The 27376-nt window shown below is 43.6% G+C and overlaps 1 protein-coding gene and 1 pseudogene across 1 annotated transcript in view; one reads left to right on the top strand and one right to left on the bottom strand.

Annotated features, from left to right (window-relative positions):
- The window catches only part of LOC110287984 (uncharacterized), a 517828-nt gene that overhangs the window by 309557 nt on the left and 180895 nt on the right, over positions 1 to 27376 (bottom strand). The window lies entirely within an intron of this gene.
- Positions 1923 to 3579, top strand: LOC147004081 (serine/threonine-protein phosphatase 2A 56 kDa regulatory subunit alpha isoform-like; annotated as a pseudogene).

The following is a 27376-nucleotide window of genomic DNA, read 5'->3' as shown; positions in this document are numbered from 1 at the left end:
CAAATGTTTGGATACTCTCGGTTACTGATTCTGTTTGGGGAGTTCTAAGATATGACATGGGAGGCAGAATATGAGTGTTTAAAATTTCCATGTTACTTATGGTTCACTCACTGTTTTGTGCTTGCAGTTGTTCAAGATATTAGCTCTCTGCTTCCTGCTCCTGCTGCCCTGCCTGTCACCATCATATGAACATTTAACTTTCTTAGTTACTTTTCTATTGCTGTGAAAACACACCATGACCAAGGCAACTAATAAGAGAGCTTATTGGGAGCTTACAGTTTCAGAGGGTGAGTCCATGACCATCATGGTGCAGAACACAGCAGCAGCAGGCAAACATGGCACTGGAGCAGTAGCTGAGAGTTTATATCCTTATTCACCAGCATGAAGCAGAGAGAAGGGGGGCTAACTATGATAGTGTGGGCTTTTAATACTTGAAAGGCTAACCCTAGTGACACACCTCCAGTGACCATACCTCCTAGTCCCCCCAAATAGTTCTGTAAACTGGAGACCAAACATTCAAATAGATGAGCCTATGTGGGCCATTTTCATTTGAAGCATCACATTACCGTTCTGGACCATAAAACAAAATAAACTCTTTTTCTGTAAGTTGTCTTTGTCATGGTCTTTTATTACAGCAACCAAAAGTAACTAAGAGGGAGGTCTGTACCAATGTGGACAGCAGAACTAAATGGAAGTCACTGTATTCTGATCTTTGCCTTGCAAGGTCAACCAGGTCCCAGGAAATCATGAGGAATCTCTCCTAAGGTCCTGCAGCTCTGTCTCCTTGGTCAGAGAAGCTGTGGAAACCCTGATGTTTGACTCTATTCAACATTCATTCTCCAAAGGGGATAGTCAACATGGAGAAATGGCTTCAGTGCTTCTAAAGTGATATGGTCAGCGAGATCCCAACTCATCTCAACAGATAATAACAACTGGTAAACAAACAAACAAAAAACAACCCAATACAAAAAGAACAGGATCCAAAACTAACTGACCCCTGAGTATCATGTCCCTAATTTTGACTACTGCATGATCTTAAAGACCTTCTACACTTTTTGACATTTGTCTTAGTTAAGGTTTTATTGCTATAAAGAGACACCATGACCAAGACTTATCAAGGAAAACATTTAATTGGGTCTTATTAATTAAAAAAACATTTAATTTAAATACAGAGGTTTAGTCCATTATCACCATGGCAGGAAGCATGGCAGCCTGCAGGCAAACATGGTGCTGAAGAAGGAACTGAGAATTCTACATTTTGATCCAAAAAACAGCCAGAAGGAAACTCTTCTATGCAGGCAGCCAGGTCTCATTCATACTGGATAGAGCCTGAGCATAGGAGGAGACCTCAAAGCCCACCTACACAGTGACACACTTCCTCCAACAAGGCCACAACTCCTAATAGTGCCATTTCCTATGAACCAAGCATATTCAAATCAACACAGCATCTATACTACAGGAAAGTACTCTATAATCTGTCAAAAGAGATTTGTAAGCATCAACCCAGCCACGGCACCACTGTCTACAAAGGTACCCTGCTTACAAGATATGCTAGTAAAATGGTGACACAAAACTTGTAGGAATTACCAAGCAATATCTTCTTTGACTGACAGTCCACTAGGAAACCCCATGAAAGAGGAGACAGCAAGAGTTTAAGAAACAGAGGGGGGCGCCTGGAGACTCGGGAGGCTAGTGGGACCCTGCAGAAGTTGTCAGTCAACGCCTTCCTCCACCCACCCCCACCCCCCCCGCGAGGACCTTCGGGCCGCGGGAGCGCGCACGCACGCGCACAGAGTCCCCCCTCCCCCCCCCCCCCCCCCCCCCGCCCGAGCCAGCCACCCTCTCAAGTTGTAGCAGTTGCTTCCCGGGCGTGCTCCGTGGGCGGCAGGTGAGCGCGGGAGGCTGAGCAAGGGCAACGCTCCATGGATCCAAGGATCGGGGTGCGGGTGGCCACCCCGGGCGATGAGGGGCCATCGCTGACAGGAGAACGAGCTCTCGGCGGCAGCTCGGGCGGACCCGCGATGGAAGAGCCCCGGGAGGAGGCTCCCGGCCCGGCGGACAGCGCGGGCGGCAGCTGCTGAAGACCTTGGACTCCGCGCGCTAAGGGGCCGTGAGGCGCGCCCGGCGTCCGCACCCGCGCGCTCGTCCCAGCGGTCGTCACTTCGGGCTCGCCTCCGCCCGCCCTCGTCGCCCGGCGTCAGTAACTTGTGCGGCCCGCGCGCCCCCGCCCTCCCCTCCGCCAGCCCCGGGAGGCGGCCTTGCGGCGCGGGGATGCGGCAGTGAGGCGCAGTCCGGTGAGGAGCAGCTCGCGGACCACGAGCGCGGCGCGGCCGGGGCCCGGGACACAGGGGCGCAGGCCTGCTGTGCCCGTCCTCCGCCGATTGCCCCTGGGTTGCCGAGATGTCGTAGCGGTCGCCGCCCGCACCTGTTGCCTGCGCCACTATCTCGGCCTTGGAGAAAGTGGACAGCTTCACCCGGAAATCGGTGCGCAAGGCGCAGAGGCAGAAGCGCTCTCAGGGCTCATCACAGTTCCGCAGCCAGGGCAGCCAGGCGGAGCTGCACCCCCTGCCCCAGCTCAAAGATGCCACTTTAAATGATGACCCCACACTTGAGGCCTCTTGGCCTCACATACAGCTTGGTGTATGAATTCTTCTTAAGATTCTTGGAGAGTGTTGATTTCCAGCCCAGCATTGCAAAGTGATACATTGATCAGAAGTTTGTCCAACAGCTCCTGGAGCTTTTTGATAGTGAAGAGCCACGGGAGCGAGACTTCCTGAAGACCCATCCTGCATCGGATTTATGGCAAGTTCCTTGGCCTGAGAGCTTTCATCAGAAAGCAGATTAACAACATTATCCTCAAGTTTATATATGAAACGGAACATTTCAATGGTGTGGCTGAGCTCCTTGAAATATTGGAAAGTATCATCAATGGCTTTGCATTGCCAGTGAAAGCAGAGCATAAGCAGTTTCTAATGAAGGTTCTTATTCCTATGCATACTGCAAAAGGATTGGCCTTGTTTCACGCACAGCTGGCGTACTGTGTTGTGCAGTTCCTGGAGAAAGACACAACGCTGACAGAGCCGGTAATCAGAGGACTGCTGAAATTTTGGCCAAAAACATGAAGTCAAAAAGAGGTGATGTTTTAGGAGAAATTGAAGATATCTTAGATGTCATTGAACCAACACAATTCAAAAAATTGAAGAGCCGCTTTTTAAGCAGATATCCAAATGTGTCTCCAGCTCTCATTTCCAGGTTGCAGAAAGAGCACTGTACTTCTGGAATAATGAATATATTCTTAGTTTGATTGAAGAAAATATTGATAAAATCCTACCAATCATGTTTGCCAGCTTGTATAAAATGTCCAAAGAACACTGGAATCAGCCTATTGTAGCACTGGTGTGTAATGTGCTGAAAACCCTCATGGAGATGAAAGGCAAGCTTTTTGACGACGTTACTAGTTCCTACAAAGCCAAAGCCGAAAGACAGAGAGAGAATGTGAGCGCCCTACTCGCCAGCAAAGCAGAGGCCACAACAGGATCCTTCTGCAACACGTTTATTTGGAGAGCATTGACTGCATAGGCAAGAAGACCCAGAGCCCAGAACTGGTGCTACTTATATAGGTCTAGGAGAGGCGTGTCTCACACCCGGATTGGTTATGCATTCTACCTCATTTGCATGTCCCTCATCTGATTGGTTATACTCTCTTAGTACCTCACAGAGCCTCATTATCATACCTCATTTGCATGTCTCTCATCTGATTGGTTATACTCTCTTAGTACCTCACAGAACCTCATTATCATACCTCATTTGCATGTCTCTCATCTGATTGGTGATTCTCTCTCAGTACCTCACCTGAGCCTCATTATCATGCCCAGGGCCAGGCAGTGACTTGGTGAAAAACTTTTACACATTGGTTGTTTACCCAGACTTATGCGCAGTAGCCAGTGGTAGCTAGCACCACCTTGTAATGGCATATGTGGCTTCCCACAAGAGAAGAAAGAACTGGAACGGGAAGAGTTATGGAAAAAACTAGAAGAGCTGCAGCTGAAGAAGGCTCTAGAGAAACAGAATAATGCTTACAACATGCACAGTATTTGCAGCAGTACCAGTGCCAAATAAAGATCAGCTCCCCCTGCTGGTTGGTAGTTTTGTACATTTTTTTTTTTTTTGGAATATATAAAAACTTCAGAGCAGACCTCATCAGTATAATATAATTAGGAGGCCAGTTTTTCCTGGCAAGCGTAAAAGCAAAACAATTATGGACTAAAACATAGCCCTGTGCTGTATCACGGCCACAGTATATTGTAAACTCTGTCTAATCATGGATTGTGTCACTGTCTCTGTTGAGAGAGGTGATCGTGGGAGTGGCAAGCGTGTGTTGCGACCTGAGCCCAGTTGTGCTGCACACACAGATGAAGCCCTCCTCTGCACACTTCCTTTATCATGTGTTTTCACCGTGCTGCACACCTTGGTGCTGCACACCTTGAGAGTAGTTGAGGAAAGAGTCTCGTAAGATAAGCAGAGGTGTTGCCCTTCCCTCACCTCTCCTAGAGAGGTGTGGGCAGGGGACAAGAGCCCAGCCTCATTAAAGACACTGCCATACTCTGGGTTTTACAACATCTGACATTTCCAGGCTTCTGAAGCACAAAGTATTAAAGTTGGGGGGAAAGTAAGCCAAAATTCTGATGTTCCCAAATCCCCGCTTCAGCAGCAGCACCCTGGAGCTTGTGTGGAGCAGCACAGGCCACGGGTGGACCCAAGGCTCGCCTCCTTCATTCCTCTCCTCCAAGGCTGGAGGCAGGGCCTTCCCAGTCCTCACCCTGCTAGTCCCCAGGCCTGCCTGCCTGCAGGGTGGAGCTCTGAGTCCCTCCCACAGTGTGATGCAGACTGCTAGCTATCACTGCCTGGCTTTATTTAAAGGAACTGCAGCAGGTGTCCTCAGAGTTGACTATGTAGAAGCTTTGTCTGTTTTTACCTGTCAGGTATTTTTCACACTTATTGTTACCAGTACCATTCCAGCCACTTGCCTTGCAGTTGTATGGAAAACTGTTTTATAATGAGAGATCTTCACTGGGGATTGAGCAGCATTTAATAGAGTCTATGTTTGTATTACAAAAAGAAAGAAAGAAAGAAAGAAAGAAAGAAAGAAAGAAAGAAAGAACGAAAGAACGAAAGAACGAAAGAACGAAAGAACGAAAGAACGAAAGAACGAAAGAAAGAAAGAAAGAAAGAAAGAAAGAAAGAAAGAAAGAAGAGAAACAGAGGGGGACTACTGGAGAGATGGCACAGCAGTTAAGAGCACTGACTGCTCTTCCAAAGATCCTGAGTTCAATTCCCAGCAACTACATGGTGGCTCACAACCATCTGTAGTGGAATCCAATGCCCTCTTCTGATGTGTCTGAAGACAGCTAAAGAGTATTCACAAACATTAAATAAATAAATAAATCTTTCAAAAGAGAGAAAAAGACAGAGACAGAGGAGGTAAGGGACATTGAGAAAACAAGACCCTGTAAACTAACAATGTCTGCACACATATGAACTCAGAGAAACTGAGGCAGCATGCACAGGGCCTGCAGAGGTCTGTACCAGATTTGGTCCTAGAGCTGAAAAGAAAGTGAACACATGACCCCATTCCTAAGCCACTACTAGCAACCTCCAGTTGATAACCACTTTAAAATGAAAGTTTGGTTTTTTCCCCAAGGGAATATCACTGGGGAAACAAACTACTCTTTGAGAGTAATCTGCATGCCCAGGAGTAAATGACCAGCAGAAAACAAATTCAAAGGCATCTTTGGAGGTTCCTTGTCTCATAAAGTTGTATTGGAGCCTTTCCATGTTTCTTCTCTAGGTCCTTTTATGCATATATTATGACTTCCAGCTTAGTGTTTTTATGGGATTCCTGAGTATGTGATGTGTATATATCTATTTCTTGTGCTATGCCTTTTCTTGGTCTCATTTTTTTTCTTTTGGCTTGTTTGTTTTGTCCTATTCTTATCCATTAGTCTTGTTTTATCATTAAAATAATACAATACAATACAGTACAGTACAATACAATGCAATACAATGCAGTACAATATTATTACCCTTTAGACGACTGTTATCTGTTAAAAGACAAAAAGGAGGCCGGGCATGGTGGCGCACGCCTTTAATCCCAGCCCTCGGGAGGCAGAGGCAGGCAGATTTCTGAGTTCGAGGCCAGCCTGGTCTACAGAGTGAGTTCCAGGACGGCCAGGGCTACACAGAGAAACCCTGTCTCAAAAACCAAAACCAAAACCAAAAAAAAAAAAAAAAAAAAAAAGACAAAAAGGAATGTGGATGGTAAGGGAGGTGGGGAGAAACTGAGAGGAGTAGAGGGAGGAGAAATTATAATCAGGATATATTATGTAAGAAAAATGTATTTTTAATAAAAGGAGAAAATGATTAGTATACTGTCTAGTTTTTATTGTCAACTTGACATAGGCTACAGTCACCTTGGAAGTATGAATATAAATTGAGAATTTGCCTATACAGATTGGCTTGTGGCATATTTGGGGCATTGTCTTTATTACTGGTTGACATAGGAGGCCCAGGCCCACCATTTGAAGTACTATGACCTGGGTTTTATAAAAGGGTAGCTCAGCAGGCCTGGGAGCAAACCAGCAAGCAGCATTCCTTGGTGGCGTCTGCTTCAAGCTCCTACCTTAAGGTCTGGCCTTGGCTTCCCTCAGTGATAGACTGGAATCTGTCAGATGAAGTAAACCCTTTCATCTCCAAGATGCAACAGAAACTCAACGAAAGCCTCTCCCCTCTCTGTCTGCCTCTCTGTCTCTGTCTCTGTCTATCTCTGTCTCTATCTCTGTCCCTCTCTGTCTCTCTCAGTCTCTCTGTCTGTCTGTCTCTCTATGTCTCTCTGTCTGTCTGTCTGTCTGTCTGTCTCTGTATGTCTGTCTCTCTCTCTCTTCCACTCCCTCTCTCTCTCTCTCTCATCAATTCAAGGAATCTTAGACATGATGATTAATTTCATATAAACTATTATAGGAACAACCATTTCTTCATCTGATTTTTTTTTTCTGGGCAAGAAACTGCTGCTATATACAAGACACCATGTTTGGCTTAATTTCAACACTGCAGCTGAAAGGCAATGCCTGGGCCAGAAGACAGGGATTTAAGAAAGGATTTCTGCTTTCTTGATTGCTTTCTTCCCTCAAATGAACATATTTGCAATCTATATATGAGAACATGACTAAAAGGTAGAATAGGACAGGGTCATGATTGGGACAACTGGAGTGGCCAACCCACCCCCTCCTCATTGCCCCACTTCAGTTCCTGCCATGAGTCTTACACAAAGACCCTAGGCCAGCAGTTTGCTGGTGCCCTGCTTCTCAAGACCTCTTGCTTCGTTCTCTAAAGCTCACATCTATAAACTGACAACAAACGCCTTTTTAAACTTTTCTTCCTGTGAACAAGAGCTCCTGAAAAGACTGATGGAGCCTGGATGTGGTGGCAGACCTCTTTAAACTGAGTATTCGGGAAGCAAAGGCAAGAGGATCTCTGAGTTTAATGCCAGCTCCATCTATAGAACCTGTTCCAGGAAAGCCAGGGTTACACAGAGAATTCCTGTCTCAAAAAAACCAACACTCCCAGCCCCCTCCAAAAAAGGACGATTGCTTACAGAAAGGGGTTGACATATCAGAACTCCAATACTCTGGAGAGATTGGAATGCTACAGGACTAGAGGACTAGAGGCTTACTAACTTGTCTACCAGGGCCAGCTCTAAGACACTGCCCCAGGCAAGGTGCGGGGTCTGCTCTCCCAGATGCTGAAGCCAGCAAGGGGCAGGGCCATTAGCATAGGAAATTTATGAGCATCTGATCAGAAAGACACTGAAGATGAGAGGCTTTTGTTACTTTCAACCATTAATGTGGAGGTGTCTGAGAGAATACCTCATGATGATCAATGGCCTTATAGGGAAACTGGAGAAATGTTCCTCTTTCTTGGGTTAAAAGTGTTGACTCAAAACCACATCTCTAACCTTAAGGGAATAAAAGACAGTTTTTCTGAAATCATTTTGGGTGACCATGGCCTAGGAACACAGACTTTACCTCAAATTCATGTTCAAATGTAGAAACAGTTTCATGAAGTATTATAGCTTTATAGAACAAAAAGTCATAAATCAAAGCAAGTTTAAAATACCGTGGAGTTATAGCAGAGGAGTAGGTACATAGAAATTGAGGAATCTTTTTTATAGGCCCAAGATACTATTGAATAACCTGCTTAGTTTTGAGGTTGGTAGAAGCTTGCAGTCTGGTAAATTAATAAATATTTATCCATTAGACACAGGGTGTTAGTTCTGACACCATGGCAAGACTAATACTTGCCCAAGATAAGGTATTTAGCTTCTGGACCTACCACATTCCAGTCTTTCCACAGTGCTGAAATTCTAGTCACTCAGTTTCTGCAAATAAAGCTGCTTTTTGGAAACTCTCCTTTGCAGTCCTCTTTGTTAGCCAACCAAATATTTTTTGAGTGGGGTCACATATTATTTATTAAATATCATAAGTTCCCACATAGCTAAGCAACTCATTGCTAGGATCTGATGTAGAGGCTGAGTAGAGCAAGACAGCATCTTCTGGAAAGAAGAATAGGTAATAGGTAATGTAACCTTTTAAATTATCTGATATTAATACCAATAAAGACAGGAGAAGTGTAAACTGAGGATAAAGCAGGCTCAGCAAGGTAACTTTCTTTTCTGTTTTTTTTTTTTTTTTTTTTTTTTTTTTTTTTTTTTTTGGTTTTTCGAGACAGGGTTTTTCTGTATAGCCCTGGCTGTCCTGGAACTCACTTTGTAGACCAGGCTGGCCTCGAACTCAGAAATCCGCCTGCCTCTGCCTCCCGAGGGCTGGGATTAAAGGCGTGCGCCACCACGCCCGGCTAACTTTCTTTTCTTAATTACATACAAAATATCTATTTACAATCCTTATCCTATAGTCTACCTTTCTCTTGAGCTCCTCCAAACCCAAAAGGGCTCCTCAGTTCTCTTTGTTAGAATAGTGCTTTGCCTGTGTCCTGCCAGCTGCTTTTCTGTTGCTCTTTTCTGAGAGAGAGAGAGAGACAGACAGACAGACAGACAGACAGACTATGAAAGGTCCAATTACATATAAAAGAAGTCTCTGCCTCCTCCCCTACACCCTTGGATGGGGATGGGGAGTCTCCAAGCCAAGTCAGTAGTGGCTAAGTCATTTCAAGTTTATGGCGGGTTAGCTCTAGAGCACCCAGCTGACTTTGTCAGGGGTCATACATCAAGAAACACAAGCCTTCTCCCAAGCAACTTGCCTTAACATGGACAGGGACTTTCCATGCCTTAGCATTCTTATCTATGGAGGCTTTTAGAGGCACGCCTAAACTGCATCTCTTCAGAACACACCTAACAGCAACTGAATAATGCTATACCTATTTAAGCTTTGACATCTTGCTAATAATTAGCATTTCTACATACAATAATCAAATATCCTGTAACAGGTAAAGGCCACTAAGAAACAAAATCCTGGATGATGTTAAACCATCTGCTCATGATGCAGATCTGAATGATTTTCTTATGCTCTTTATCTGACATAGCACATGAACTGGGATGACTATATCTACAATCAAATAATTAAAGACACAATTTGACCTAATGGAGCGAAGCTAACAAATGAAGGAAAGATGTATTTAAAATAACCAAAATGTACATATTTACCTAGATTGACTATATTTCCCTGTGTTTATAGTTATTTGTACTGTATGAGCTATCTTACTCATATTTAAGTGGCTGGAAATGACACCTCCAATCACTTTAGTATTGTCTTCCCTTTTTATTTGTAAAATACAAACATTCTTTAATGATTTTTTAAAAGGCTGGATAATTGCACTATAGAACTTTTTAGATAATAGTTAAAACTAGAAACATCAATACTTAATGTATAAATCAACATAGGGGTTGTTATTTAAGATTGCTATCTTTTGTCTAATTCTAAACCTTTGGTTATCTACAGCTAGAGTAAAGAGAATTAAAGTTATATTTAAAAACTAGATTTTAAAATTTTATCCAAACTATACTGTGTAATGAGTGTATATAGGACAGTAAAAACCTTGGATCTCTTAAATGTTAGATTTGGAATAACGTATGGGCTTAGGGTAAGTTAGCAGTCATAGCTACAAGGCATAATTAAATGAAAGGACATTATATCTTCACTTGTAACTTCTCTAAGACCAAGATTATTTTATCACTTAAAGATATATTGGTGGAACAACTAAATATCATAAAAAAATTAAATCTTGTGGAAAGCCGCTCCCACATTCGCCATTACAAGATGGCACATGAGCTGGGTGTTTGAACAAGTAAAAAGGCTTACTGCACATGTCTCTGGATAGTCCCTGTCCGCGAGGACATACATCCGTTAAGTACGTTATCTTGTCCGTTTGGAAATGGCCCTGTGAGGATGCGCCACGTCAGAGGCGGGACAAAAATTCTATATAAGGCACAGGGCTGGGTTCCTCAGAGTCTTCGCATCCGTGTGTAAGCTTATGCTCTCCCTCTCAAGATGCATTAAAGCTTGGCTGCAGAAGGATCCTACTTGTGTGCCGTGTCGTTCTTGCTGGTCGAGTCGGACGCGCGCAAGAAGTGGTGCCGAAAACCCGGGACTTCGAGACATCGTTCGCACCACCGGAGACCCCTCAGCGTTGAGGTGGATTCAGAACTGCAGTGGACTCCGCCCGGAGAGGTGTGTCGGATTTTTTTCTAATCTTGGTCTTCAACTGTCTCCACCTTGGGAGGGTTTGCCCGAGGCGGCGGTGTTAGTGATCGGTGTTAGTGATCGGAGTCTTCTTCCTTTTCTTCCTGGTGTTGTATTGTTGAGGGTTGCGGATAAGTCCGATGTAGATAAGCGGCCCTGCGACCGTTGACATTTCGGCCGTTGATCTCCTGTCAAATCTCCTGTCAAATCTCCTGTCAGATCTCCTGTCAGACGGACGTAGATAAGCCGCGAGGAGGTAGAAATCTGCCGTGCTACGTAAGTCGGGTGTAGATAAACCGCAGGCACCATCTACAATGGGTTCGTCCCAATCTGTGGTTCAAGCCCTTGATAACCTTCTTAAACAAAGGGACATTAAGATTGCACCCCGCACACTTAAAAATTTTGTGAAGGAAGTTGACCGTGTGGCGCCATGGTACGCCTGCTCCGGATCACTTTCCCGCGCCTCGTGGAAAAAATTGGGAAAAGATCTAGATAGAAAACTGTTAGAGGACGATCTTCACCCTGGGACCAAGGCCATTTGGAAGATGGTTAACAACTGTCTAGAGGATGAAACCTGCGGTTCAGTAAGACAGGAAGGCCAGCACACGTTAGAATCAGTCCAAGATAGCATGTCAGAAACCGAGCGGAGTGAGAGGTTGGGTGCTCGAGCACATACAAAAGGGATATCCAAGAAAAGAGAAAAGGGACCCCCCGGAAAAGGTAAAAAAGGGGGAGAGAAGCCTGGTCAACCTATAAGGTTGGATCACCCTTCTAATAATAAGAAAAAAGGGGAGAGTATCTACCCAGTAAGGGAACTTCAAGAACTGAAAATTAGCTCAAGTTCAAGCGACGAACTTGACTCCTCTGAGGAAGAGGACTTAGAGGAAGCTGCAGCTAGATATGAAGAAGAGAGGTATCACCCTGATGAAAGGATCCCAAGGTATAAAAATAAAAAACAGCCCCCACTCCAACAACGCATGCAGCTTACCCCTACTGCCCCACCCCCTTATGGGGCACGACCCGCATCTTCTTCACTTCTTTCTGAAAAAACCCGCCATAAAGTGACACAAGCCTTCCCCGTTTTCGATAATGGGGAAGGAGGTAGGGTTTATGCACCCATAGAATATAATCAAATTAAGGAACTTGCGGAGTCGGTAAGGAAATATGGGGTGACGGGGAGCTTTACATTGATGCAACTAGATAGATTGGCCATAAATCCGCTCACTCCTTCAGATTGGCAGATGATTACCAAAGCTGTTTTACCAACCATGGGACAGTATATGGAATGGAAAGCCCTATGGCATGAGGCAGCCCAAAATCTAGCTAGGTTTAATGCGGCAGCACTCACCCCAGAGCAACGCGATTGGACCTTCGACCTGTTAACAGGGCAAGGCCTGTATGCGGCTGATCAAAACAACTATGCATGGGGAGCTTATGCGCAAGTTGCACATTCTGCTATTAGGGCATGGAAAGCTCTATCAAACAAGGGTGAGGCCAATCAACAATTATCAAAAATTATTCAGGGCCCCCAAGAGCCCTTCTCCAATTTTGTGGCAAGAATGACAGAAGCGGCTGAGAGAATTTTTGGGGACTCTGAGGCCGCAAACCCCTTAATAGAACAGTTAATTTTTGAACAAGCCACACAGGAGTGCCGAGCAGCTATAGCCCCTAGAAAGAGCAAAGGCTTACAGGATTGGCTTAGAGTTTGTCGTGAGTTGGGGGGACCCCTTACTAATGCAGGCCTGGCGGCTGCAATTCTTCAGTCGCAAAAGCAAGCAACAAGACAAAAGGGACATAAAACATGTTATAATTGTGGCAAGCCTGGCCATCTCAAAAGAGACTGCAGGGCCCCTCCTCGTGAGAGGAGGGTCCTTACCCTATGCACCAAGTGCGGTAAGGGTTATCATAGGGCAGATCAATGTCGGTCTGTCAGAGATATCAATGGCAGGCTACTTGCACCACAGGAGGCTAATGATACTAAAGAGTTTCCTCGTGTAACAAAAAACGGGAAACCGGGCCCCCGGTCCCAGGGCCCCCAAAGATATGGGAACCGATTTGTCAGGACCCAGGAAGCAACCAGAGAGGAGGCCCAGGAAGACCCTCAAGGGTGGACCTGCGTGCCGCCACCGACTTCCTACTAATGCCCCAAATGAACATTCAACCGGTCCCGGTGGAGTCTGTATTATCTTTGCCCCCGGGGACCATGGGCCTTATTCTTGGTCGAGGTTCGCTCACCTTACAAGGCTTGGTGGTACACCCAGGAGTGGTGGATCGCCAACACTCTCCTGAGATTCAAGTCCTATGTTCCAGCCCTCGGGGAGTCTTCTCTATTAACAAAGGGGACAGGATTGCCCAGCTATTGCTCCTCCCTGATAACGCCAGAGAGGAGCCTGTGGGACAGGATGTGAAGAAAATGGGTTCCTCCGGAAGTGATTCGGCCTACTTAGTGGTATCATTAAATAGCAGACCTAAGCTCCGCCTTAAGATAAATGGGAAAGAATTCGAGGGCATTCTAGATACCGGAGCAGACAAAAGTATAATTTCCACACATTGGTGGCCCAAAACTTGGCCCACCACAGAATCATCTCATTCGTTACAAGGTCTGGGATACCAATCCTGTCCCACTATAAGTTCTGTTGCTTTAACCTGGAGATCCCCCGAAGGTCAGCAGGGAAAATTTGTACCCTATGTGCTCCCGCTCCCGGTTAACCTCTGGGGAAGGGATATCATGCAGCACATGAGTCTCGTCTTGTCTAATGAGACAGTTTCCTTAGAAGGCAACTATTCAGATAGAGCAAAGCATATCATGACCAAGATGGGTTATAGAGATGGGGAGGGACTGGGTGCACAAGGACAGGGACGAATAACGCCTATTGCACCAAAGGAAAATTATAAAAAACAGGGACTGGGTTTTTCCTAGGGGCCGCTGAGATAGCACAACCTATACCATGGAAAACAGAGGACCCGGTGTGGGTTCCTCAGTGGCCTTTATCCTCTGAAAAATTAGAGGCAGTAACACAATTAATAAAAGAACAGTTAAATTTAGGACACATCGAGCCATCTGTCTCTCCTTGGAATACTCCCATATTTGTTATTAAAAAGAAATCTGGAAAATGGAGGTTGCTTCATGACTTAAGGGCCATTAATGCACAAATGAAGTTATTTGGCCCCGTGCAACGTGGTTTGCCGGTGTTATCTGCCCTGCCGCGAAAATGGAATTTAATTATTATAGATATTAAGGATTGCTTTTTTTTTATACCATTATGCCCTGAGGATAGGCCTCGTTTTGCCTTCACAGTTCCCTCATTCAATCATATGGAACCAGATAGAAGATATCAATGGAAAGTTTTGCCCCAGGGCATGTCCAATAGTCCCACCATGTGTCAGCTTTATGTACAAAGGGCTCTTAGCCCAATAAAGGAACAATTTCCTTCTTTAATTTTAATACATTATATGGATGATGTTCTTTTGTGTCACAAAGACCTGAGCCTATTAAAAAGGGCATACCCCTGTTTGTTGGACACTCTTCAACGGTGGGGTTTGCAAATAGCTGCAGAAAAGGTGCAGGTTTCTGATACAGGACAGTTTCTAGGGTCGAAAATTACCCCAGACAGGATTGCACCCCAGAAAATAGAAATACGGAGGGACCATCTTCATACTTTAAATGATTTTCAAAAGTTGCTGGGAGATATTAATTGGCTTAGACCCTTTTTGAAAATCCCCTCGGCGGAGTTGAAACCTTTATTTGAAATATTGGAAGGGGATTCTCATATTTCCTCCCCTAGAGCCCTTACTCCAGCTGCTGACCAGGCGTTGCGAGCAGTTGAGGGGGCTTTGCAGGAGGCCCAATTGCATCGCATTAATGATACTCAACCTTTTGATTTGTGTGTTTTTAAGACAACCCAATTGCCGACTGCAGTTTTATGGCAGGGTGGACCTCTACTGTGGGTCCACCCAAATGCTTCCCCTGCTAAAATAATAGAATGGTATCCTAATGCAGTTGCACAGCTTGCCCTTAGGGGCCTGAAAGCAGCTATTACCCACTTTGGAAAAAACCCAGATACCTTAATTGTGCCTTACACCGCTGTACAAGTTCAAACTCTGGCAGCCACCTCCGATGACTGGGCAGTCTTGGTTACCTCCTTTGAAGGACAGATAGATAATCATTATCCCAAGCATCCCATCTTACAGTTTGCCCAGAATCAGCCTGTTGTGTTTCCACGTGTGACATCTAAATCCCCACTTGAAGATGGGGCCGTGGTATATACTGATGGGTCAAAAACCGGCATAAGTGCCTATGTCCACAATGGGGAGGTCACCTCTAAACAGTTTGGTGAGAATTCTCCTCAAGTAGTGGAGTGTCTTGTGGTCCTGGAGGTTTTAAAAACCTTTTCAGGAGCCCTTAATATTGTGTCTGACTCTCATTATGTGGTTAATGCTGTAAATCTTTTAGAAGTGGCTGGGGTGATTAGGTCATCTAGCAAGGTTGCCCATATTTTTCAGCAAATACAGCTAGTCCTATTAGCCAGAAAATTTCCAGTCTATATTACTCATGTCAGGGCCCACTCGGGCCTGCCTGGGCCCATGGCTCAGGGAAATGATATGGCAGACAAAGCTACAAAAATGGTGGCTGCAGCCTTATCGTCTCCAATAGAAACTGCCAGGAGGTTTCACAACAAATTTCATGTGACGGCTGAAACTCTGCGTCGTCGCTTCTCCTTGACAAGAAAGGAGGCCCGTGACATTGTCATTCAGTGTCAAAACTGTTGTGAGTTTCTGCCAGAACCCCACGTAGGAATTAACCCACGTGGCATTCGACCCCTACAGGTCTGGCAGATGGACGTTACCCATGTCCCCTCCTTTGGCAAACTTCAGTACCTCCACGTGTCCATTGACACGTGCTCGGGTATCATGTCTGCTTCTCCCCTAACTGGAGAAAAGGCCTCACATGTGATTCAACATTGCTTTGAGGCACGGAGTGCTTGGGGGAAACCCAAACTCCTCAAGACTGATAATGGTCCAGCTTATACATCTCAAAAATTCCAACAGTTCTGCCGTCAGATGGACGTGACCCACTTGACTGGACTTCCATACAACCCTCAAGGACAGGGTATTGTTGAGCGGGCGCACCGCACCCTCAAATCCTATCTAATAAAACAGAAAGGGGGAGTCGAGGAGGCTCTACCCCGAGTACCAAGAGTGTCTGTGTCTATGGCACTCTTTACACTCAATTTTTTAAATCTTGATGCTCATGGCCATACTGCGGCTGAACGTCATTACTCAGAGCCAGATAGGCCCAAAGAAAGGGTTAAATGGAAAGATGTTTTGAATAACAAATGGAAGGGCCCGGATCCCATATTGATCAGATCCAGGGGAGCCGTATGTGTCTTTCCACAGGATGAAGCCAATCCTTTTTGGATCCCTGCCCGCCTTACGAGAACAATCCATCAGGCGGTAGAAGAACCCATTGTGACGGAGCTGGACATGGATGATCCTACTTCTGGAAATGATGACACTGGGAGGAACTCAAAGATCAGGGAGTAACCCACATCAGATCTATAATGTGACTTGGACTAGTTCTAATTTGTTAACAGGAGTTGTTGCTAATAAGACTGTTTTGCAGGGTGCCCTAAAAGAGGCTTTTCCAACCCTTTATGTAGATTTGTGTGATCTGGTTGGTAATGAATGGGATCCCTCTGATCATGATCCATCTGGAGATTATGGATGCCAATATATTAATCAAAGAGAATTTACCAGAGAATTTGACATCTATGTTTGCCCTGGTCATAAGGTGTCACCTCATTGTGGGGGTCCGGCAGAGGGCTATAGTAAAGTATGGGGGTGTGAGACCACGGGGCATGCTTATTGGAATCCCTCATCTACATGGGATTTCATTACTGTTAAGAGAGGAAATACACCTGGCTATACTTATGGGGGGAGAGGAAAATGGAAATGCACGAAGGATGGAAGGAGGGTTGATTGTGGCCCCTGCTATGATTCTTTAAAAACTAGCCATATCGGAGCCACCCCTGGGGGCCGATGTAATCCATTGGTAATTACCTTTACTGAGGCAGGAAAGAAAGCTAACTGGGATGGCCCAAAAAGTTGGGGTCTGAGATTGTACCGTACCGGTCATGATCCGGTCGCCATTTTTTCTATAAGTAGAAGTTATACAAATATATCTTCTCATTCCCAGTCCTCTGGCTATCTTGTCCCGCCAGAAGGGACTTATTGGGCCTGTAGTGCTGGCCTTACCCCCTGCGTTTCCCTTGCTACCTTAAATTTTACCAGTATTCTTTGTGTTATGGTAACCCTATGGCCTAGGATTATTTATCATCCCATAAGTCATGTTGTGGAAGCCTATGAGAATGCCGGCCCCCCGACGTCTTAAGAGAGATCCCGCTTCTATTACCTTAGCGGTGTTATTGGGAGGCCTGGCCACAGGCGGCATCACTGCTGGTATAGGCACAGGGGCGGTAGCGCTTAATAATATTCATCAGCTCAAAATTTTGCAACAAGCTATGCATGAGGATATAAAGGAAATTGAAAAATCAATTACTAATTGAGAGACGAGTTTATCCTCTTTGGAAGTGTGCCACCCTAAAAGAAGAATGCTGTTTCTGGGTTGATAAGACCGGATTAGTGCGATACAGCATGGCAAAATTGAGAACTCGCCTTGCACAGAGACAAAAAATCTTTGATGCCGATAAAGGATGGTTTGAGGGCTGGTTCAGTCAGTCCCCCTGGATGACAACTTTGATTTCCACACTCGTGGGATCAGTTGTGATGCTTCTTTTGATACTTATGATAGGATCTTGCCTGTTTAAAAAGGTGGTGTCTCTCCTGTGGGAACGTGTACAAGTGCTTGAGATAATGGCTATGTATGAACGCCTTTAAATGATGCTGTTTTATTTGTTGCTAAAATAGGATTGCTGCCTATGAGAGAGAGGATATTAAGAATAACCAGCATTGATTGCGAAATTGCTTGAGGCTGCAGAAACCTGGAATTACCTCAGAATGAAGACAGGAAAAACGAAGAAAGGGATTGTGGGAGGCAGGGTGGATTGAATAGGATTGTCCCGGTGGTTGAGCGTGGCCAATACTCACAGGGCATTCAAAATTTCAAGATTTGTCAGGAAAGAAAGAAAGATACTATTACCATATCTTATGAGGCTTGGATGGGGACCTTCTAGAGAAGTGTGGAGCCGAACTTGGACCCAGTATGTATAGTAAAAGGTCGCTGGCCACTCAGCTCTTGCACCCCACGAGGCTAGTCTCATTGCACAGGACAGAGTGAGTGCGCTTCAGCAGCCCAAGGAGAGTTGCGAGGCTAAGCACTGCAGTGGAAGGGGCAAAGCGGCTGTTAAAACCTCTTCCAGGAGGGCGTGTCATCTATACGAAGGTTATATGTCCAAGTTTCCTTCTCCCAGGAAAAACGACATAGGGTCAGGCCAGGGTTCCTCTGGGCGAAGAGTCTAAGAGGAGGACCCTGTGTAAGACCTATCTTGCACACTGGGAATTTGACCTCCACCCTCACTCTCGATTGCTTGGGTGGCCTTAAAATTAAAACAAAAGGAGGAGATGTGGAAAGCCGCTCCCACATTCGCCATTACAAGATGGCACATGAGCTGGGTGTTTGAACAAGTAAAAAGGCTTACTGCACATGTCTCTGGATAGTCCCTGTCCGCGAGGACATACATCCGTTAAGTACGTTATCTTGTCCGTTTGGAAATGGCCCTGTGAGGATGCGCCACGTCAGAGGCGGGACAAAAATTCTATATAAGGCACAGGGCTGGGTTCCTCAGAGTCTTCGCATCCGTGTGTAAGCTTATGCTCTCCCTCTCAAGATGCATTAAAGCTTGGCTGCAGAAGGATCCTACTTGTGTGCCGTGTCGTTCTTGCTGGTCGAGTCGGACGCGCGCAAGAAAATCTAAGAAATATAAACATTGAGAGAAACATTTGGTTCTTGGGGTACTCAATTGTCAGCTAAGAGGAGTACCATCCAGCTACTTTAAGTTCACATGCCTGTGCTCTCAGACAATGAGAGAAAGCTCACTGTCTTCTAGGAAATGGGTTAAAATTATCTGGATACACTCCAGTTCTTTTAATAAGAATTAATCTTCTGTGTGATTTTATTTTTCTTTTAAGTAATGAATTCTTGTCCACCCTGCCTCCCTGCCTTGTCCCCCATCCCACTTCCCCCTCCCTCCCTCCCTTTGAGAAAGACTCTGTAGGTAATTTTGAATTTTAGTAACCAAAGTTAAAAGTCATTTACAATATTAGTTTACATTATTAGTTTATTTAATAGACCAAGTCTTATAAACAAATTTAAATATTTGTCCATTAAAACAAGTTTTACAAGTTTAATTCACGAGGAGTTTTCTAAGTAGTGTTGACATAAAAACTACAGCTATAGAAATGGCTCAGCGGTTAAGAGCACTGACTGCTCTTCCAAAGGTTCTGAGTTCAATTCCTAGCAACCACATGGTGGCTTACAGCCATCTGTAATAGGATCTGATGCCTTCTTCTGTGTGTCTGAAGACAGCTACAGTGTACTTATATACATAAAATAATTTTTTATAAGACCCTACAGCTCTTATCTTAAAAGGAATAAGTAATAATTTATTTTGGATCCATTTGAGTGGCTGTGTCTCCAGAGAACATATCTGTGTCATTACAAACTGTTCCAATGGAGAAGTAGTTTCATGACATTTTTATAGTTTTACAAGACAAAGACAGTCATACATCAAAGCAAGTTTAAAACACATTAGTGGGTTCAAAGAGGCAGGTACAAGGAGATGGGGGAGCTTAATCTACAGGCCAAGATGCTATCTGATATCACGCTTAGTTCTGGGGTTGGTGGGAGCTAATGATATACTAAGTCAATAATTTTAAACGGTCTTATTTATAATCAAAAGATGTCAGAGTCTGAGTAGGGCAACAGAAGGCTCTTCAGGAAGGCTAAAACTATCTCAGATAAATAGCCTGTAAAACTGCAAGATTCCAGTCTCTCCACAGTATTGAAATTTCAATTGGAACATCAGTTTCTCTGCAAATCCAGACTTTTTCAGGAATTTGTCATTCATAGCCAGACACAGACCTTTTTTCAGAAACTGTCATTTACCGTATGTATCATTCTCTAAACAGATCTTGTTGTTGTTGTTGTTTGTTGTTGTTAAACCAGTGACCCTCCAAAAAGAAAAGGCTTTGTCCAATGAAGGGGAAAAAACCCTAAAACTTAATCATAGGTTTTTAAAATCCATATACCAAAACAGTAAAATGCAGATAACAATTTTAATAAGGTCATTTAAAAATGAAAGTTCAGGGGGCTTTTTCTAAACCACATACACACACATACACACACACACACACACACACACATCATATCTTAGATATGTAACAATTATAAACACAGGTAAATTATATTTGTAGTTTTTGTTTTCTTAAATAAATTTAAGTTAATTACTTGTTAAATGTTTCAATTATTATGATTAGTACCTTGAAACACTTTTTATTAGAAAAAGTATTTGCTTTTATTAGTGTTTATAAAGCATCCAAAGTAGGATAAAGTTTATCATTTATGACTATCATTTTCACTTTTAACCTAAAAACAGGAGAAAAAATTTTAAATATATCATTGTGGGGTTAATTAGGCTACTTAACATTAAGCTTATTTAAACTCTAAAGATGTATTAGTAAGCCTCCAAGTAGGTTTTTGAAATGACAATTAAAAAAATACTCAAGAGGTGGCATTTATATTGGCATTGTTAAAATCAGGGTCTTAAAAAAACTGTTAGGTAAAAATTTTTCTTAGAATAATTTAATGTTTGTATTCACATACACGTTCACACACATATGAAACATATACAAAAGCACAGACATAAATTGTCTTCTTGACCTTTGGAGTAGAGTTTACTATTTCAAGGAAGTGCAATTGTTCATAGGAAGAATATATCCTGCAGCAGGAGCAACCACCTCTTAAAGTTCATATATGTCTCAAGCAATTTGAGCCATGTGGTAGAACCAGAACTAAAATAAGGATCAAGGAGATAGCATCTAGACCAGAACTATGTGAGTATGTATATCTTGTCCCTAAAAGTAGATTTAAAATTCTAACTTAAAAACTCAAGTTAATTGTTCCCCAAAGAGATTTAGAGCCATTAGCTGTCTCTATTTTACCTATGTGGTTGCGTTAATTAAATAGACTTTTTCTCATTTACCATTATTTTGTTCTTTTAAATTTCAGTTTTATTAGGAGCCAAAATAAATCTGGGTCAAGTTTACAACTTTAGTTTACATGAGCACTTACTTATAAGCCAATTTGGTACTAAGTATATTATGAAAAATAAATAAGCACGGCTTTCTTTAGCAAGTATAGTAAGACAGTTTGGAGGAGTAAATGTTTCTCCAGTTTTCCCAAATACTTGCAAGTTAGTAATTATTACCATAAAACTGGCTAGAATACCAGAATGTGGTTTATCTTTAAATATTTCCTTCCTTTTGAACACCTTCTGTGATGGTTATTCTTGGTTATCAACCTGTCTACATCTGGAATTAACTAAAACTCAAAATGTCTGGATACAATTGAGAGGGATTTTTGTTTTGTTTTGCTTTGCTTTGTTTTGTTTTGTCTCGTTTTGTTTTGCTTAATTGGGTCATTTGAAGTGAGAAGGTCAAATCTTTGTGGTGGAAAGACCCACCTTTAATTTAGACCACACCTTCTGTTGACAGTCTGTATAAAGGACATAGAAGAAGGAAGCATTCTCTCTTTCTCTCTCTCTCTCTGTATATATTTATGTATGTATGTACGTATGTATCCCTGTTTCTTACATCCCTTCCTTGCAAATCCACTCCTTCATTGGCATTAGAGCCCACTTCTTCAGGATTATGGTATATACTGAGGACCAGCTGAGATATCCAGTCTCATGGACTGAACAACTACTGAATTCTTAGACCTTCAGTATACAGACATACACATAGAGCCATTGTTGGGCTAGATGGACTACAACCTGTCAGTCCTTCTAATAAATCGTGTGTGTGTGTGTGTGTGTGTGTGTGTGTGAGAGAGAGAGAGAGAGAGAGAGAGAGAGAGAGAGAGAGAGAGAGAGTCATTCTATAAATTGTTACTCTAGGAAATCCAGACTAATATAACAATATTCCTTCTTAAATGCTCACACACACACACACAAATACACACTTTTTTTTTCTTTTCTCCTGAAAAATCGCCTGGAGATGCTAGGAAGGAAACTTGTTTAGAATCAGTTTCATGTTTTACTTTCAGGATTGACTTTCTCAGCTTTTACCCTGAGACTGTCTTCTACATGTTTGTACATATATAAGGATGCTCCAGAAACTGGGTGAACCAATAAACTTCATCCTGTGAATGTTAACTTTAGCAGCTGTGTCTCCAGAGATTGACTGACTAGAATTTTAGTACTGAGGGAAGATTGGAATGTTCCAGTCCCAAAGGGTAATTAGCTTATGTTGAGCTAGTTCTAGCTTCCAAAACAGACACCCTTTGTCTACCTCTGCGTCTGAATTAATGCCCTGTGACTAAGAGATAAAAACACTTTAGAGTTTACTAATTTAGCAAACCACTAGCACCTATCAACCCCAAAGCTAAGGAGTGTCACCAAACAGCATCTAAGGCTTATAGACAATGTATTTTAAACGTGCCCTGATTAACCTAATTCTGTGTTCCTGAGCTGTGTTTTCTTAGTTAGGGTTTCCATTGCTGTAAAGAGACACCATGACCAAAGCCACTCTTATAAAGACAAACATTTGATTGGGGGTAGCTTACAGTTTCAGAGGTTCAGTCCATTATCATCACAGCAGGTAGCACGGCAGAATCCAGGCAGACAAGGTGCTGGAGAAGGAACTGAGAGTTCTGCATCTTGAACTGACTGCATCCAGGAGAGACTGTCTCCCAGGCAGCTAGGAGGAGGGTCTCATTGTCCACCCCCACAGTGACACACTTCCTCCAACAAAGCCATACCTCCTAACAGTGCCACTCCCTAGGACAAGCATATTCAAACCACCACAGTTGTTATGTTTCATACTGCGGTATGATTGTGGTGGCGGTGACGGGACAGTTAGTGAGCCTAGACAAGGTATCCCTCTGAGGAATCACACCATCCAACAGGCCTCCTATAAAGAAGATCTGTTAGGGGCAGGGGGAGGGCTGGAAAGGGGCAGAAAAAGGAGGGGAGAAAGATAAAAAGAGGAGAAGAGGGAGAGGCAAGCCAGGAACATGTGGGGACAAGAAAGAGAGAGTGAAGGAGAGAGAGTGTGGGGTAGCAGTCTTCTTATAAGCTGAGGCACCTGGCTTGTTCCAGGAAGCAGGTGATGATGTAAGCTGTTGCTAAGTCACTGTTGCTAGGCTCCCAGGAGGAGCCGAGTGGAATTGTCTGTAAGCCAATAAAGGTCACTCATACCTACTCCAGAATAAACTATCTCTTATTCCCTTTAAGATTAGAGCTGTGGTTTTTGCATTGACAATTAGGGATCCCAATCTGGGTTCTGAGAATGATCTTTCTTTTGGAGGAATCACACGAATGGAAGCCAGGTTCCAGCAAGGACCCATTCTTGGAGTCCAGACAGCCTGATGTTACCTTCTCCGCTGATGTTGGTAAGCACTTCCTGGGTCTCCAGACATCCGTTGGTTTGGTTGACTATCCATTTTGGAGTTTCTGAGCTGGTTAAGTAGGACCCCCTTTAGATCTGCTCTCTAAGTATGGGATTTAATGGATCTAGTTTGTTTATTTGCTTTGAAATGTTTGCTCTAGAAAAACTGTTCTAGACATTTAGTTTGGCTTGTTTACTTGCTTGCTTTTGAATCTCCAGAGACAGTTTAGATTCTGGCTGTTTAACTCATTTTTCAGATTTTGTTTGCTTTTGGAACTTTAAAGACATTTTGGTTTTTAAAAAGTTTGTCTTAGTTTTCTTTGTCTTTGACATGCATTGATTCATTGTCTTTTGGCCTTTGTCTCCTGACTCTCCTCTTCAAATGCATAGGGATGTGTTTGGAGATGAAACTGCTGTCTGGTACTCCAGTGGCTTATGCGTGATAGTTGCTGACTAACTTGCAAGTATTTGAACAAATGGAAAGATCTAAAGACAATATAAACTTTTGCTACCTCCAAACTGGTATATCTCCTGTGCTTAACAATGCCCTAAGGCATTGGTTCTCAACCTGGGGGTCACAACACCTTTGGGTCCCATGTCAGATGTTCTGCATATCCAATATTTACATTATGAATTAAAATCAAAGCAGAATTATAGCTATAAAGTAGCAATGACATAATTTTATGGCTAGGGGGTCTGTCTTAGTCAAGGTTTCTATTCCTGCACAAACATCATGACCAAGAAGCAAGTTGGGGAGGAAAGGGTTTATTCAGCTTACACTTCCATACTGCTGTTCATCACCAAGGAAGTCAGGACTGGAATTCAAGCAGGTCAGGAAGCAGGAGCTGATGCAGAGTCCATGGAGGTACTGCTTCCCCTGGCTTGCTCAGCCTGCTCTCTTATAGAACCAAGACTACCAGCCCAGAGATGGTACCACCCACAAGGGGCACTCCCACCTTGATCACTAATTGAGAAAATGCCCCACAGCTGGATCTCATGAAGGCATTTCCCCAACTGAAGCTCCTTTCTTTGTGATAACTCCAGCCTGTGTCAAGTTGACACAAAACTGGCCAGTACAGGGTCACCACATGTGAAACTATATTAAAAGGTCACAATATTAGGAAGGTTGAGATCCACTGCCCAAAGGATTAAAATTTTTAAAGATAAAATAGGAAACATTCTTTAATTAAAATGTGAAACTGGGTGGGCTGCCTTGTCTAGCCTCAATAGGAGAAGACACAGTTAGGCCTCCTGCAATTTGATCTGCCAAGGGAGTTGATATCCACAGGAGGCCTCCCCTTCACTGAGGAGAAAGGGAGAGGGTACTGGGGAGAAGGGAGGTGAGGCAGAGGGACTAGGAGAGAAGAGGGAGAGAAAGCTATGATTGGGATGTAAAGTAAATATTAATTAATGAAAAATGTAAGTGAACCATAAAAAACTAATAAAATTGGTAATTCATTACAATAAAGAACTCTTTTAAAACTCCATGTGGATTAAGTTATATGCTAAAATAAAAATAATATCTAAAAATGTTTCATTTATACCAAAACTAAGGACAGAATCTACAATACATTCTCATTCTTGACTCTCTCTTTCTTTCTTTCTTTCTTTCGTTCGTTCGTTCTTTCTTTCTTTCTTTCTTTCTTTCTTTCTTTCTTTCTTCCTTCCTTCCTTCCTTCCTTCCTTCCTTCCTTCTTCCCTCCCTCCCTCCCTCCCTCCCTTCCTCCCTCCCTCCCTCCCTGCCTTCCTTCCTTCCTCCCTTCCTTCCTTTCTTTCTTTTCCTCTCTCTTTCTTATAAAATCTGACACACACACACACACACACACCCTGCCATGTAACTGGTGTGGCAGATACAAGGACATTATAAAGAGACTGTCTGTCAATATGATAATTAGACTGTTGAAAGAATAAAAACTTGCTAAGAATAAAGGAGTTTCCTGTGACTCTCATCTTCAGGGAAAGAAAGAGCAGCAACCAGAGAGTAAACTTGTCTCCCAGAAAGAGACTTCACACAATTCTAGTATCTTGTCAGGCCACAATGGAGGATGAGACTAAAACCTAGACAAGGAAGAGTCAAAGATGGGAGTGACTAGAACTGCTTAGCTGTGGAAATCCTTAGCCCTCTCTTTAAATTGTATGCTCACTTCAGGACCCTAAAAACGGACTTGAGGGGTGTGTTAGACTACTTTGTCCCTCTTCCCAAAGTGGCTCCATTGAGTAGATCTCCCTTTTCTACTTTCCATTTTTTATTTTGGCTCTTTTTATTGGCTTTTTGAGAAGTGGCTACACCAACCTCCAACTTGGTCACAAGTTGCGATCTCCAAGTGTCACCAGACACTAACTCAGACCCACTCAGACACAGTGTACAGCCTTTATAGACTTTATTCAAGCTATCTGGGACCATACCCAAGAATTTGGGGATCTAGGTGTGCCACCAAGTGTCCAGAACCCAGGTTTCTAATGGCAGAGACCTGTCTAGGAATTTTGCTCAGGAGCTGCAGGGTGGGCTTTGCAGAGTAAATTATTGAATCTGAGCAGTTTTAACAGAAGTTAATATAAGCATTAGCCAGCAGGAGGGGGTTGCTCACAAACAGGCAGCTAAGATGAACGGTTAGCTGGAGGAGGTTCCAAGGATAAGTTAGCTCGGGTAGCCTGACCTTTGGTTCCTTGAATAGACTGGGTAGTCTTCTATGGGATTCTCCATCAAAGAGATCAGATGTTAAACCTGGGATGGCCTCAGTAAGAATAAAAGATGGAGGAACCTCTCTCTGCACTCTCTTATTCAGTCACACAATTTGATAACACCTCTGCATTTTAAGCTACATACACATAAGCACATGAATGCACACACACACACACACACACGAACTCATGCATACATACAGGCACACACACAGGTACACATACATACCAAAAGGAAGGAGCGAATGAAGAGGAAGAAGGGGAAGAGAGAGAGAGAGAGAGAGAGAGAGAGAGAGAGAGAGAGAGAGAGAGAGAGAGAGAGAGAGAGAGAGAGGAACTACCTTTCGTCTTCATGACAAGCTTTACCTTTTGATCTTCTGTTATTAAGCCTCTCTCACATCTCAAAGAAACAGAGATAAACTTTCTACTTTTTTTTTCTGAACTGGGTGTACCTAGCTTCATGTCATTGTGTCATGTGTATCCATGACAAGTGTTTTAGTGTGTTTTTGGTTGTTTTCATATGTTGTTTGTGTTAAAAAGTTGTTTTTGTTTTTGTTTTGACAAACTGTCCATTTCAGTTCTCCTTTTTAAAAATTTATTTTCCTAATGTGATAAAATTGCTTTTCTCATGCCCAATTAAAATACACATGCATATTCACAAATTTAAATAGTGTGATCATATATATCAAGCAATCATATATCAAGCACTTATAAAATACTACTGTATATATTTCGGTACTTTAAAAACCCATTAAACCCATTAAAATAATATCTTTGGGGACCTGCCTGCTGCTAGGTCACACCGTGCTTTGTGGGCCAAGGACACCCAGAGTCCTGCCCACTTCCACGATACTCATTGGCACAGATGAATGGAGGGCACCCAGAGGCCAGCCCACAGCCACACAACATTGGCTGGCTGTAGACACATAGAGGCCCCCCAGCTTCTTGGACCTACTTCAGAGGAAGCCAGTACAATGTACAAGTATGTAGTGGAGAGATGGTAGAGAAAGAGAAGCAGAACATTTTGAGCATTGTGAAGAGAGGTAGAACTGGAGACACGAGGGTCTGCGTCCATGGCCACGCCAACAGCAGGATTCTGTATCGATATTTGAAAAACCATGTGAATGTCCCTGGTCTGTGCCTCTGCCTGGGAGCACACTGATGTCCAGGGGTTTTCAGAGCTGGCCCCACCTCTCACTGGGCCCACTTCCTACCTGTGGCAGCACTCTGGAGAGCAGCCCTGCACCTCATCTGGCCAGCAAAACAAGAGCTGGCCCTGGTGGCATGGTATGGGTGAGCCAGCCCCGAGGGCGTGAGTG

The sequence above is a fragment of the Mus caroli genome, unplaced genomic scaffold (assembly GCF_978045245.1).
Source record: "Mus caroli unplaced genomic scaffold, Mus_caroli_1 scaffold_6, whole genome shotgun sequence".
Taxonomy (NCBI): Eukaryota; Metazoa; Chordata; class Mammalia; order Rodentia; family Muridae; genus Mus; species Mus caroli.
The sequence above is the reverse complement of the archived record's forward strand: the minus strand, read 5'-3'. Positions and strand labels throughout refer to the sequence as shown.